Source organism: Peromyscus eremicus, chromosome 6 (assembly GCF_949786415.1).
Source record: "Peromyscus eremicus chromosome 6, PerEre_H2_v1, whole genome shotgun sequence".
Taxonomy (NCBI): domain Eukaryota; kingdom Metazoa; phylum Chordata; class Mammalia; order Rodentia; family Cricetidae; genus Peromyscus; species Peromyscus eremicus.
In genome coordinates, this window is record NC_081421.1 from 27,824,226 (window position 1) to 27,840,372 (window position 16,147).

General features: G+C 43.1%; 1 pseudogene; it reads left to right on the top strand.

Annotated features, from left to right (window-relative positions):
* Positions 1–12,969: 12,969 nt before the first annotated feature.
* Positions 12,970–14,515, top strand: LOC131912841 (heat shock cognate 71 kDa protein-like; annotated as a pseudogene).
* The last annotated feature ends 1,632 nt before the right edge of the window (positions 14,516–16,147 follow it).

A 16,147-nucleotide genomic window follows, 5' to 3' on the forward strand; every position in this document is an offset into this window, starting at 1 on the left:
TATGCAGGCACCACCTAGAAGTGGACAGCTGCAACATTACAATACCTTTCTGGGACAACCCTGAAAGATACTAGCGAAGGGAAATCTTTACACTGAGCAAAACTTCTAGCAGTAAACATTTTATACATTTTGTTTGGAGGAGAAATGGCCAGATGTGCAGTTATTCACTGATTCATGGGCTGTAGCCAATAATTGACTGGTCAGGGATTTGAAAAGAGCAAAACTGGAAAATTGGTGAGAAAGACATCTGGGGAAGAAGTATGTGGATAGATCTCTGCAAATGGGCAAAGGATGTGAAGATACTTTTGTCCCATGTAAATGCTCATCAAAAGGTTACTTCAGCTGAGGAGGAATCAAGTAGATAAGATGACCCATTCTGTGGACAGTCAGTCTCTTTCCCCAAACATCCCTGTCATTGACCAATGCACCCATGAACAAAGTGGCATGGTGGTAGAGATACGTGTTATGCATGGGCTCAACAGCATAGACTTCCACTCACCCAGGCTGACATGGCTACAGCTGCTTCTGAGTGCCAGATCTGCCAACAGAAAAGACCAACATGGAGCTTCACATATGACACCACTCCCCAAGAACGACCAGCCAGTGATCTGGTTGCAGATTTGACTACATTGGGCCACTTCCTCCATGGAAAGGACAGCACTTTGTCCTTACTGGAGCAGGTATTTATTCAGGTTATGGATTTGCTTTTCATGCATTTAATGTTTCTGCCCAAACCATCATCCAAGAAATTACAGAATGTCTATTACCATCAATGTATATTCTATACAGTGTTGCTTTTGACTAAGGAACTCACTTCACAACCAGAGAAATGTGACAATGGGTCCATGATCAAGGAATCCACTGGTCTTACCATGTTCCCCACCATTCTGAAGCATTTGGCCTGATAGAAAGATGGAATGGCCTTTTGAAGACACAGTTTCAGCACCAATTAGATGGTAGCATGGAGGGCTGGGGCAAGATTCTCCAGAAGGCAGTATATTTTCTGAATCAGCATCCAGTGTATGGTACTGTTTCTCCCATAACCAGGAACCATGAGTCCATGAAACAAAGGGTGGAAAAGAGAACGGTTCCACTCACTATCACCCCTACTGACCCACTAGGAAATTTTTCCTTCCGGTTCTTGCAACCTAAGTTCTGCTGGCCTGGAAGTTCTAGAGTGTGGAGTGCTGAGCCACAACAAACAGTCCAGTGGACTGGAGGCTCGGACTTCTTCATAGCCACTTTGGGCTTCTGATGACCTTAAACCAAAGGCTAAGAAAGGAATGACAGTGTTGGGGGGTGATTTATACAGATTACAATGGGGAAACTGGATTGATTCTCCACAGTGGAGGTAAGAAAGATTATGTATGAAGATCAGGAGATCCTTTAGCACAGCTCTTGGTGCTACCATGTCCTGTGATTAAAGTCAATGGGAAGCTACAACAGCCTAATCCAGGCAGGATGACAAAGGGCACAGACCCATCAGGAATGAAGGTATGGGTCACTCTTCCAGGTATAGAACCAAGACCTGCTGAGGTGTTTGCCAAGGGTGGAGGAAATGCAGATGGGTAGTAGAGGAAGTAGTTATAAATACCACCTAAGGCCACATGAGGAGTTGCAGAAATAAAGATTATAATTGACATGAGTGTTTCTGTCATATTTTGTTAAGAATGTGTTTGGACAGATTATTTGTTTTCTTTCCTTTATTTCTTTATCATATAAATAACATCAATTAAGAAAATATCAGTACTTATCATATTTAAGTTTGACTTGCCGTGGCTTGTTGGGATCAGAATGGCTCTGACCCCTCTAAGATTGTCCCCACCTCCCCTGTTCTGAGTGCGCTGAGGTCAGGCTGTTCTGCGGATGTTTTGCTGTTTGGTATATCTCCTGGTTTGGCAGCTGTGGCTTCCTGGGGCATGCTGACCATTCCTTGACCCTGGGTGCTTGATAAACAATTTTGTTTGTTCCTCCTGAAAGGGTGTATAAGATGGGGAAGAAAGAATAAAGCGAGTCCTGATGCTTGCAACTTGACTGGTGTGTGCTGTGTTCATCCCGACTTCCCTCGCCAGGTTTTGAGCCCAATTGCCATGCAGGCATGACAGTGGCTATTCTTGGTTGTCAACTTAACTATATCTGGAATTTACTAAGACTCAAGTGGCTGGGTATACTTGTGAGGAATTTTTTGCTTAATTAAATCACTTGGAGACACCTGCTGCCCAACCACAGGCCATTCCTGCCAGAATACCAGTTTCTAACAAACCCAGTCCTTACTTTCCCTCCCTCTACTGTGGCTGGGTCCCAGCCTCCAACTCCAAGAGACATACTAGGTCCAAACACAGGCCATGCCTGCTAGAAGACCAGGTAGACTACCACCCAGGGACATCCTCCACTCTCTTGGTATCCCCCTTCCAACACTACCCCCAGTCCCTCTCCCCCCTCTCATCTCCATATCCTAGCCTCCCAAATTAGGCAGACTCCCTCCTGTACCAGAGGCCACACAGGTCACCAGAATTCCAAGTGGGCCACCTGCCCAAAGACCTCTGCTGCTATCTCTGTGCCCCACCCCAACACTAGCCCTAATTCTCCTTCCCTCCTCATCACCATGTACCAGCTTTCAACTCAGGCAGAGATGCCCTGCTGGATCAGAGGCCATGCAGGCCACCAGAACTCCTGCCCAAAACTTGAGCAGAGACTCTCTGCTTGACAAAAGACCATGCCAGCAACCAGAAGTTCAGCCTGCAAATCATGGAGAGACCCCCTGCTCAGCCACAGACCACACAGGCCAGAAGACAAGAGAAGAAACAGAAACCAAGGAGCAAAACACACATCCAACAAAGACAAACCCAGAAATCAGCACCTAGACCTATAATCACCCCAAACCCAGATATCTAGATGTCAGTGTAAGAACACAGTCAATAGCAGGGCAATACATCACTATCAGAGCTCAGCCACCCTACTACAGCAAGCCTAGAATATTCCAAGACAGTTGAAACACAAGGAAAAAGGCCTTGAAACCAACTTTCTGAAGATGATAGAGGCCCTTAAAGAAGAAGTGAATAAATCTCTTAAAGTATTCAAGGAAAAGACAAACAATTAGAGGAAATAAGTAAATCTCTTAAAGAAAGCCAAGAAAAGACAAACAGTGGAAGGAAATGAATAAAACAGTTCAAGACCTAAAAATGGAAATAGAAGAAATAAAGACGCTACAAGCTGAAGGAATTCTGGAGATGGAAAATCTAGGTAAGTGAGCAGGAACTACAGACATAATCATCACCAACAGAATACAAGGGATGGAAGAGAGAAGCTCAGGCATTAAAGATATAATAGAAGAGGGTGGAGAGATGGCTCAGAGGTTAAGAGCACTGACTGCTCTTCCAGAGGTCCTGAGTTCAATTCCCAGCACCCACATGGTGGCTCACAACTATCTGTAATGAGATCTGGCACTCTCTTCCGTATACATAATAAATAAATATTATAAAAAAAGATATAATAGAAGAAATATATACATCAAAGATTTTAAATCTAAAAAATTACTGACATAAAAAATACATCAAAGAAGGTTTTAAATCTATAAAATTACTGACACAAAAATATATATAAATACAATATATAAATATGGGACATTATGAAAAGACAAAACCTAAGAAAAATAGGAATAGAAGGAGAAGATTCCCAACTCAAAGGCCCAGAAAATATTTTCAAAAAAATCATAGAGGAAAATTTTCTTAACCTAAATAAGGAGATGCCTATAAAGATACAAGAAACATACAGAACAACAAATAAATTGGATAAAAAAAGGAAGTCTCCTCTCTACATAGTAATCAAAACATTAAACATACAGAATAAAGAATATTAAAAGTTGCAAAGGAAAAAGACCAAATAACATATAAAGGCAGACCTATTAGAATTACACCTGACTTCTCAATGGAGACTCTGAAAGTCAGAAGGGCCTAATCAGATATGTGCTGCAGATTCTAAGAGACCATAGATGCTTCCCACCTGCCCCCAGATTATAATAGCCAGTAAGACTGCATATAAAACATGATAAAGTCAAATTTAAACAATATATACCTACAAATCCAACCCTTCAGAAGGTGCTAGAAGAACAACTACAAACCAAAGAGTTTAATAATGCCCATGAAAACACAGGAAATAATCTCACACCACCAAAACCAAAAGAATGGAAACACACACACACACAACCATCACCACCACCACCACCAACAATAACAACAAAATAACAAGATTAATGATTATTTGTCATTGATATCTCTCAATATCAATGGTCTCAATTTCCCAATAAAAAGACACAGGCTAACAGAATGAATGCAAAAATAGAATCCATCCTTCTGCAACATTAAGGATAGACATTACTTCAAGGTAAATGTTTGGAAAAAGATATTCTAAGCAAATAGACCTAAGAAGCAAGCTGGTGCAACCATTTTAATATCTAACAAAATAGATTTCAAGCCAAAATTAATCAAAAGAGATCGGGAAGGACACTTCATACTCTTTGAAGTAGAAATCTATCAGAAGGACATTTTAATTCTTAACATCTATGCTCCAAATACAAGGGCACCCAAGTTTATAAAAGAAACACAAGAGCAACATCTTGTTTAAAATGCTTTACATTGCTATGGATTTTAGTTTATTGATACAAATTTAAAGTCAATTTTGTTATACTGTATATATTTCTACTCTGGTTTAAGGTATTATGTTTATGCAACTCATTTAAAATTGTATAATTAAGAAATACAGATTAATAATTAGTCATCTATGATAATCAAACTTATAGTCATGTTAGTTAAGTTTTTTAGGCATACATAGATATATTTCAATTAGGTAGGTAATCTTCAAACACTTCAAAGACCACAGAATATGGCATTTAAAATGTTTTAAGAACTTAGACTTTTCTGGACATTGAGACACACATCTGCTCCTGGCAGCACCGATCTGATCCCGAGAGAATGTTGGGCTTCTAAGACACTCAGTTTGGAAGTTTGTCTTCTTCTTGCCACATAATGGCCTGCTGGGCAAAGAACTGCCCTTGCCTCAACCACTGGCAGTACGAATGCTGTCCTTTCTGGATGAGCAGGACACAAGGAAAATCCACTACTGAACTCTGCCAAGACAGGGTAAGATGGTCTTTCAAAATTCCTGCTTCTGAAAATAGTCTGTCGGATATTCTAGGCCTGTAGCCAAAATGGACGCCCCAATGGTGCTGAGAATCTTTAAGTGATTGTCCAGGCTGCCAGCTGTCTCTGTCTGTTCTTGAAATTTTTTGGAAATTGCTTGTTTGCCCTTCCTGTTTTCTCAGATAATATTATTTTCCTTCTCAGGTCTTTGATGGGGTTGAAGACTAGATAGTTACAGTGATAATCCTCTCATATCTTAGCTAAGAATATTTCAGATACCAAAGTTAGATTCTTAGTAGGATAGGACAGCTATTGGAGCAATCTCTGTAACATGCCGTTTATCTATGATCTAGACATTTTTGGATTTTAGTATGTGTCTCTTGTTTGATGTTGTTCTTGCTGGTGGTATTTCTATTTTTTTTTTTATGTTATTGCCTTTTCCCTCTCCTGGACAATACTTGATAATCGTTCCTATTGTGTATAGTTTTGTATTAGGTTAGAACTTTCTTATTCAGACAAAAGGGGGAGATGTAATGGATAGCTGTTCTGTCTATGACCTTGAAGCACCACTTCTAGAGAGGTAGCAGGTAACTTCCTACATATCTATAACCTGGGGCTTGGCTTGGGGCTACTCTTAAGACCTGGGACATACTAGGCTGCTCTCTGCTTCCTCGTGGGACTTGGATGCTGGGACAGTCTCAGGCAGAAGAACAACATGGGACCATGCCTCACCTTTCCAGGACCCTGTGACAATTCCTCTGTTCTGTCTTGTGAGTTTTCCTTTCTTAATAAATTCCTTTGCCCTTTAAGCAGACTCTGTGGATTTCTTGCTTTATTACTTCCTTAAGCTGTGGTAGTTTGAGTGTAATTGGCCCCCATAATCTGACAGGGAGTGGCACTATTAGGAGACGTGGCCTTGTTGGAGGAAGTGTGTCACTATGGGGGCAGACTTTGAGGTTTCCTATGCTCAAGCTACCTCCCAATGTCTTAGCCGACTTCCTATTGCTTACAAGATGTAGGACTTTCAGCTCCTCCTTCAGCACCATGTCTGCCTGCACAGTGCCATGCTCCCTGCCATGATGATCGTGGACTGAACCTCTGAAACTGTAAGCCACCACAAACAGATGTTTTACTTTATAAGAGTTACTGTGGTCATGGTGTCTCTTCACAGCAACAGAAACCCTAACTAAGACACTAGCCCTCATTATATTTTAGGGCAGTTTTTAAATGTCCACAAAATTTTTGATATTCCTTTTCCCAAGAAGTAGAGTCTCCTCACCATGGTGGTGTGCTGGACTTAAGGATTCGCTTTGTAAAAATATTTACTTTGAAAATTTTTGTATTATGTACATTTGTGTGTATGTATGTATATATATGTGTGTGTGTGTGTGTGTGTGTGTGTGTGTGTGTGTGTGTGTGTATGTGCACAAGTATCTTCAGAGGCAGGAAGAGGTCTTTAGATCTCCTAGAGCTGTAATTACACGTTGTGGTTGTGAGCTGCACATTGCGGGTTGACCTTGTGTCTATAGTGACATACTATAGACACACTGTAGACACCTGGTCCTTTGTACCCCTTAAATTCATACATATTGAAGTTCTACCCTCCCAATGTGACTGTATTAGAAGTATAGTAGTCTTCATACGGAATCAATTGAGGTCTTGAGGCAATAAAGGTAGGATCCTAATTCAAAAGGACTTTACAGAAAGAGGGGGAGATGCAGAGATTTCAGTATGGATGTAAAGACACAGGAGGAAGGTGGCTGTCAGCACAGCAAAGGGAAAGATTCCAGAACCAACACAGCACCTTGATTATCACTGCCTCTTCCTCGTCTATAGAAAACTTCTCTTTTTTAAACACACATATCTAAAGATTCAAAACTAGGATCCACATATAAGAGAGAATGTGGCATTTGTCTTGGTGGGTCTGCATTATCTCACTTAGAATGGTTAGTTCCAGCTCCATCCATTTGCCTGCAATTTTCATCATTTCATTTTCTTTATTGCTGAATAAAATCACGTTGTATAAAAACTAAACATCAAGAAAATAAGCAACCCACTTTAAAAGTGAGCTAAGAAGTGAATGGTGAGCACTCAGAAGAAGAATTACAAATGGCTAAGAAACATTTCTTAAAATGTTCAACATCATTATCTATCACGAAAAATGCAGATTAAAACTACCTTGAGATTTCATTTTACCCAGTCAGAAAACAAATGACACCATGCTGGTGTGGATGTGGGGAGAGGGGAATCCTTATTCACTGTTGGTGGGAGTGCAAATGATTGCAGCCACTGTGGCAGTTAGTGTGGAGAGTCCCACCCCAGGGACTCCATTACCACAGAGATGCTCACTCACCCATGTTCATTGCTGCTTTATTCGTGAGAGCCAGGAAGTGGAAACAGCCAACATGTCTGTCAACTGATGGGTGGACAATGAAAACAACATAATCTACCATAGTGAGCATTTCAAGTGCACAGCTCCATGGTGTTAGGTATATCAGACTGTTGTGCAGCAGGTGGCCCATTTTGGAGACCTGAGCCTCCACACTGACATCTCTTTCCTCACCACGATCCTGCGATTTGGTTCCTGGTAGACACAGCCTCCTGTTTGCATGGATTTGACTCTTTCAGAAACTTGATGTAAGCCACCACGTAAAGCATCTGTCTTGCTGTGACTGGTTTACTCCTTGGCAGAATATTCTCAAGGCTCACCGTGTCCTTACAGGCAACTAGATTTACTTTCTTTTTAATAGAATATGTTTTGAAGAGGAGAAAAATGCATCTCTATTGGATAAGCAACAATGAAAACACAATGCTCTTTGAAATACTGGGTCAAAACAAACCCTTAGAAGCCCTCTCCCCCCAAAATTATATAATATGTTAAGTCCAAATGTAAAGAAAAGACAGCAAGGAAAATTACTCCTTATCTTTTCAAAAGTAATGAGATAAAAACATCTTATACAAGGGAAATATATCAAATATTAATTCTTCTTGGGATTTTATGGAAAATAGTCTTAACCTACCAACAACATATTAGACATTGAAAGTAACTGCTGAATCAGCACTGTCAAGTCGAAAGTGAAAACACAGCCATTAGTTTTCCCAGACACATTTTTGTTTAAAAAAAAAAAAAAATGTGTGAGTGCGGCGGCTTGCTGCTCCAAAGGCTGTGTGCTAAGACACAGCAGATGCTTGCCTGCTTAGCCCCACAGCTCCTCCCGTGTCCACGGGCCTCCTTCCTCAATGCCTTGCTGGCCTCCCAGCTGTGGACGAGTCTGGCCTCCTGTCCTTTGATTTCCTCTTCCGTTCGCTGGCCTTCCCTGGCCCTCTGCTCCTAGGTGTGTTTCCGTCCTGGGACAGCCTGGCAAGCCTCCTTAACTGGGTGGGGTTCCATTTGGTCAAATGGCCGAGCCCTGGTTGCACCATCTGGCAATTTCCCTAAAGACCTGGGGAGTTTAGGAAGAGAAAAAACTGAAACCATTTTCTGAGCCAGCTCTCCAGAAAGCAGCCCTGCATAAATCCTCCAAAGGTGAAACCCATGAAGATGAGCTTGGAGGTAAGTCTTGGGACTGGAAACCCCGGGAGGAAGATGAGGACAGGGAGATGGTAGTGCAGGGACTGTGGCTGGACTTAGGAATCGGTCTCCAAAGTCCTTCCTGCCTGTTTCTTACCTAACCCACGGACTCTGGTGGGCTATGGGGTTGTAGAGCCGTGGTCAGGAGCAATTGTCTGGTTCCTTTGCTGTTTCTGGGTATATCAGGCTAAAGGCTGCTCTAACCTAAACAGGAAAAAGAGCGAGCCAGGTGCAGTGGTGCATACCTTTAATCCCACCATTCAGGAGATGGGCAGTGGGTCTTTCTGAGTTTGAGTTTGGTCATCCAGAGCTACACAGTGACACCTTGTTTTTAAAAAGAAGAGGGGGGGGGTGTCTAGTTGTGACTCTCAAAACAGCCCTCTGTGAGCACAGGGTAGTGGCCTTCCTCCAGACAGACTCTCTAAGGTCAGTTTAGAGAGATCCCTATGTAAATTGCTCCTTGGGCCATTCTGGAACATAATATCACAGAAAAGCTCTTTTGCAGGCAAAGAACCACAGTGTGTTTTTAAAGGACACTTAACAGGTACGGGTGAGGTGGGCTGTACACACCTTTTAACCCCAGCACTAGGCAGGCAGAGACATAAAGACATCTACACCCACATAGATATTCTTCTGGATTTTTCCTCCTTTGATGCAGACACCTAAACAAACAAATCCAAGCTTATCTGAGATATTTTAGAATGTCACTGTTTTGCTTTTCAGGTTTATGTCTCCACTTCATCATCGCTCAATACACCTGTCTCTCTCTTTTCTCCAGCTTTATTGATCTCCGCTTTGTAGTTAACACCCAGGCACTATTGCTCACTGTGGAGAACCTGTCTTTAAGGAAGGCTAGGCTCCCCTGCAAGTTCCTTTTCTCTGTCTCCCCTTCTTGATAGCCTGGTCCCATGTAATCATGAATGTGAAGGTTTAGAGTTCACCGAGAAGAAGAGTTGTGTCTTGTTCATCACTGAACCTCGTTTGTCTAGAACAGCAATTGTCTCGTGGAAGTTTAAAAAATGGTCAAAAATGAATTAATTCATTACTACCCGAATGTTTCCAAGGGGTGGTGGTGCAGGACAAGGATGGAGACAGTGTGACAGACAAGGACAAAAGGAACCATAGACAAGGAGAAGAGGGTAGGTCACCCTAGGGACAGCTTTGCAAGTGACCAGCCCTACTTAGAGGTGTGGGGAAGCCTTCTGCACCAACAGTTTTTACAAGGAAACTGTAATCAGATCAGTCGTGTAAAATGTGTTGACATACTTGACTCCCTAGCCACGGTGGTATTTACAGATCTACGTGTCACACAATAAAGTAGGGCAGAGTTGCACACTCAAATCTGTTTGGGTTTGTATCTGATACCCACCTATTGGTTCCCGGATCCTGGGTCATATACCTTTCTTATTTTTATATTAATTATTAACAACAGTGAAAACAGAAGAGAAAGGTTGAGAGAAGGTAAACATGTTTTACAGGCTTGATGGTCTGTTTCCTCTCAGAAATCCTTGAAAACAGAAAGCATCAGGAAGCTGTCTCTTTCAGAAAGGCCACATTCAACTTGACCATGGGTGAAATGAGGAAGAAAACTCACCTTCTGGGGCTGCTGCTGGCCAGTGTCCAAGCTGGACACTGGCGAACTCAGTCTGCTGCTTGTTCATTATTTTTGTTCTTTTAAGATTTGTCCTTTTCTGTGTTTGGGCAGACTGCTTGCATGTATGTGTGTGCACATGAGCTCATATGGTGCCCACAGGACGGAGGAGGTCCTCTACAAGCACAGCAGTGTTCTTAACCACTGAGCCATCTCTCTAGCTCCCAATACTTCTTTATTTTTTAGAATAATTTTCTTTGCTAGAGTAGATTAAAACAACATTCACGTTAGTCTCTGTGGCATGTACTTATTACTTGATTAAATGCTTTAGTTTATATTTTTATTTTATATTTTAAAAGACGATATCATACCACAAAAGGCTCACCGAGACTCCTTAATGACGTCTCATTAAGACACAAATGATTTTTCCTTTTTTTAAAGTAAATTTTATTACTTGGAGATTTTATACAAGTATATAATGCATTCTGATAGATCTTGATTCCACCCTCATTTAGTTCCTTCACATCCCTATCATAACCCCCTCCCCCTTTCCTTCATCTCTATCATAACCCCTCCCCCTTTCCTTCATTCCTGTCATAACCCCTCCCCCTTTCCTTCATTTTTATCATAACCCCTCCCCCTTTCCTTCATCCCTATCATAACCCCTCCCCCTTTCCTTTAAATGTCTATCATAACCCTCTCCCTCCTCTCAGTCCCTGTCACAGATTCGTGACCTTTGGTTTGGTTTTGTGGCCCTTTCTGTTTATCCCTGGCCATTTGTGTGACCCTTGGGTGAGAAGCGTGCCCTAGAGCCTGGTGAGGTCACCAGCAGACACACTAGTGAAAGCAGCAACCACCGACCTGAATCTATTAATAGCAGATAGTTCAGTAGTGAGTGGTAGGGTCCTTCCACCCCTCCTCCATCCTCTTCTGACGCCTGGATTGGCCCTTCTTATTGCCGACCTGTACCTGTGTCGCAGCCGCTGTGGGATCCTGACTAATAGAAGATGTCTTTCCCAGCTCTTCTCCCCTTCTTCCAGCTCCTACATTCTTCTCACAGATTGACTTTTTTGAGATAGGGTCTTACAATGGTGCCCAGACTTACCTCAAACTCTTGTGTTCAAGTGATCCTCCTGCCTCAGTCTCCTGAGCAGCTGGAGTTACAGGTGGGCATCACTACTCCCTGATCTAATCATTTCATCCAAATTCTTGTCAGGATTTTTTCATTTTGTTTTGAATGTATATATTTATGCTCAGTCAGTCAGCAAACATTTATTGTTAATTTTTTTAAATTGTTTACTTTTATGTATAAGTGTTTTACCTGCATGTATGTGTGTGCACTGTGTATGTTGTACCCACAGAGGCTACAAAAGGGCATCAGATCCCCATGGAGTTACACATGGTTGTTGTGGTGGTTTGAATAGGTATGACCCCTAAAGACTCATATGTTCGAATGCTTGTTTCATAGGGAGGGGCATATTAGGAGGTGTGGCCTTATTGGGGTAGGTGTGGCCTTGTTGGAGGAAGTGTGTCACTGTCAGTGTGGGCTTGTGATGTCTCAGAAGCTCAGGTCAGTTCTCTCACTGCTGCCTACAGATCCAGATGTAGAACTCTCAGCTCCTTCTCCAGCACCATGTCTGCCTGCATGCCACCATGCTTCCTGCCATGACGATAATGGCCTAAACCTCTGAACTGTAAGCCAACTCAAATTAAATATTTTTCTTTATAAGAGTTGCCATGGTCATGGTGTCTAGTCACAGCAATAGAAACCCTAACTAAGACAGTTCTGAACCATCATGAGGGTGCTAGAGCTGAACCTGGTTCTCTTTAAGAGTATCAAGTGCTCTTAACCACTGAACCACCAGCAAACATTTGTGGAGTGCCTACTGTATGACAACCATTGCTCCATTAAACAGGACCTTACATAAACAAAGAACCTAATGCAACTTTAATTATAGGTTAATTACATTTAATTGTGATAGGAAGAATAAAGCAAGCCAAGGACATGGGGCATGGTGGATGGGCTGCTGAAAACGTGGATCTGGACTAAAGGAGTCTGTTTTGGTGGCACTTGAATAGAGAGCTGAATGAAATTGGCCACATAGGATGAGTAAATAAAGACAATATATAAACAGATGCACTTGTGAGAATAGCTTTTCCAGAAACCACAGACAGACCGCCACCACAAGGGAGGCTCAAGGTGAATCAATCCCAGATTGAGAAGTCAGTAGAAGACAAGTAGGAAACTAGTCAAGGAGGCATCTCGCACAGCTGAGGTGCCCCACAAACTCCTCCTTTGTTTACAGGGGTCTCCATCCCTCCTTTTAAACGTGCTCTTGTTTGGCTCAGTTCCTACCCTGCTATATGAAGTTCAGAAGAAAAGTCTTTGCACTGTAGAATACCATGGTGCACATACACAAACATGATACTGATTAATGAGCAGCTTCCCTTCAGTGAAGCCTTGGGTTTCCCATTCCCTGTTTCGTTGCATTTCAGCCATTTTGAATACACATTCCTAGAAGAGGGATTATAATAGTGAGAATATTATAGAGACCTCTCCAAAGTCATGTTACATGCATGCAGCTTTCAAAATATTGTCAGGGCTCATTAAACATGGTGGCAGCTTCTGGGGATGTGTATGGTCTCATCACCAGCACAGCTAAGCCTACATGCAAGGAACTGTGTCTGAGGGACCTGCAGTTGCCATGGATCACGGCACCACCTGCTCCTGTGTGGGTGTCTTCCAGCAGAGAAAGATGGAAATGATTGCCAATGGCCAGAGTAACTGAATCATACCAAATGTGATTGCTTTTACAGATAAAGAATGATTAACTGAGGGTGCTGTGAAAAATAAGGTTTCAGTGAACCCCCCCAACACAGTTTTTGATGGCAAATGTCTATTGAATGTAGGTTTGATGCTGCTGCTATTCAGTCTGACATAAAGCACTGGCTTTTTATGATGGTGATTGATGCAAGCAGGCCCAAGGTCCAAGTAGAGTACAAAAGGGAGACAAGGTGTTTCTTCCCGGAGGAGGTGTCCTCTCTGGTTCTGACAAAGATCACAAAGATAAAGGAAATCACAGAAACCTATCCCGGGAAGCCTGTTACCACGGCTGTGGTCACCATACAGGCTGACTTCAGTGACTCTCAATGATGGACAACTAAAGATGATGAACTACTGCTGGCCTTAATGTGCTTAGAATTATCAATGAACCGGCTGCTGCTGCTATTGATTGTAGCTCCCACAGGAAGGTTGGAGCTGAGAAGAAGGTGCTGGCCTTTCCTTTGGGGGTGGTATGTTTGATGTGTCAGTCCTCACTGTTAAGGATGGAATGTTTGAAGTCAAACTTACAGATGGAAATATAGACTTGAGTGGAGAAGACACAACAAAATGGTCAACCATTTTATTGCTGAGTTTAAACAGAAGCACAAGAAGGACATCAGTGAGATCAGAGAGCTGCCCCTCATCTGCACACTGCGTGTGCATGGCTAAGTGTACCCTCTTCTCCAGCACCCAGGCCAGTACTGAGGTTGAGTCTCTCTGTGAGGGAATTGACTTCTATACCTCCATTACCCACGCTGGGTTTGAAGAATTGACTTTGAACCTACTCCATGGCACCATGGGTCCTGTAGAAAAGGCCTTCAAGGTGCCAAACTAGACAAGTCAAAGATCCATGATATTGTCCTGGTGGGCGGTTCTACCAGAATCCCCAAGATTCAGAAGCCTCTCCAAGACTGCTTCAGTGTAAAAGAACCGACTATGAGCATTAGCCCTGATGAAGCTGTTGCTTACGGTGCAGCTGTCCAGGAGGTCATTCTATCTGGAGACAAGCCTGAGAACACTCCGGATTTGCTGCTCTTGGGTGTGACTCCCCTCCCCTTTGTATTGAAATGGCTGGTGGTGTCATAACTGTCTCTATCTAGCACAATCCTGCCATCCCTACCAAGCAGACACAGACCTTCACCTCCCGCTCCAACAAACAGCCAAGTGTGCTCATTCAGGTGTATGAAGGTGGAAGAGCCATGCCCGAGGACAACAACCTGCTTGGAGAATTTGGACTCACAGGCATACCTAGTGTATCCCGTGGTATTTCTCAGATTGAAGTCACTGTTAACATTGATGCCAAGGGCATCCTCAGTATGTCTGCTGTAGATAAGGGCACACAAAAGGAGAACAAGATCACTATCTCCAACTATTTAAAATTAGCACTATAAAAACATTATCAGATTAAATATTTTTATTATTTATGTTTTATTACATTTATTTGTTGATTGTATGTGTATGTGTGTGTGATAGACAGTGTCACAGGACTTACGTGGAGGTCAGAGGACAACTTTCAGGGTCTCACCTTCTACTATGTGGGTCCTGGTGATCAAGCTCAGATATCGGGCTTGGCAATAAATGTCTTAACCTACTGAATGATTTTAATGGCCCTATTTATTTATTTGGGCTTTTGTGTTTTGTCTTTTAGAAATGTTTACTACATTTATTTGTGTGTGGGAGGGAGAGGCTTAGTGTATGCCATGGTAGGTATACTTGTAGAGGTCAGAGGACATCTGGGAGTCAGCTCTCTCCTTCCACCATGTGGGCCCTGGGATTGAACTCAGGTTGTCAGGGTTGACAGCAGACACCTTACCTACTGAGCCCTCTCACCAGCCCATCTGTCATCTTTTTTTAATATGCAGTCTCATGTAGTCCAGGCTGGCCTTGAACTTGTAGCTGAAGATGACCTGGAAGCCCAGTTCTTATCTCCGGCTTCCCAGTTCTGGGATTACAGACATGCATTGGCCCCACCCAGCTTTTGTTTTCTTTGGGTGGAGGAGGGCAGAGGAATAATAAATATGCTTAAGTAATTTTACACTTACATACAAACATATATAAAAATAGATTAGTAGAGGGTTTTTGTGGCCACCTACCATTAGCAATCACCAACTCAGGATAGTCTTTTTTGTTGTTTTTGAACTACCCTTATTATCCTAGGATTGTTTGGCGTCAAATACTAAACACAACTGTTTTACCAGTATATAAGTTAAATATACTTTAGACATTTATCTTGAGAAAGAGAAAGTTCTCGTACTCCTTTAAAAAGGGGCCTGCCTGTCAGGAGCTCCCTCATGTTGGTTCTAAAGCGTGGCCGGGCTTCTGGAAAGCCATTAGGGAGTACCGGCCACTCAGATCAGTGGTCTCTGCTGCGACACTGGCCATCCAAGTCACACCCTGCTTCTCCACCCCACTGCTTCTCCCCAGAGCTCCTGGCTCCTCTGACTCTGGCACCTGCCTCCTGAGCTCCGCTGCCCGCCCAGGTCCCCTCTCACTTGCTTGGCCAACCGCCACTTCCTCACCGCCCCTCCCCCATGCTTGCTTTCTTGCCAACCTTCCATCACGCTGCTTGCTTCGTAACTAGGAGGCATGTGTCACTTGCCTGCTTAAAATGCTTCAGCTAAGTCTCTCCGCCCTGAAAAGAAAGTCAGTGCTCCCAGGCATCAATTTTCATGTAGCTAACTCCTCAGGACCCCTGCCCTTCTCTTGACCTCCCAACAGCCCCGCATCCCTCCTCTACTCCTGTCTGCTTAATTGACTTGAAATTTCTTGACTTGTCCTGGTCTCCCCAAGTAGCATGTGCCCAGAGCGCTCTCCCTGTGTCTCCCCCTTCCCTTCTGTCACATCCACCCAGCTGGCTGGTCGCCCTTACACTTTACAGCAGCCCCAACATGCCTTGGGCTGCAGGACGGCCCAGCAGGTGAAGGCTCTTGCTGTCAAACCTGACGCCCAGGGCCCACACGATGGAAGGAGAGACAACTGACTCCCGCACGTTGTCCTTTGACTTCTACATTTGTGCTGTGGCT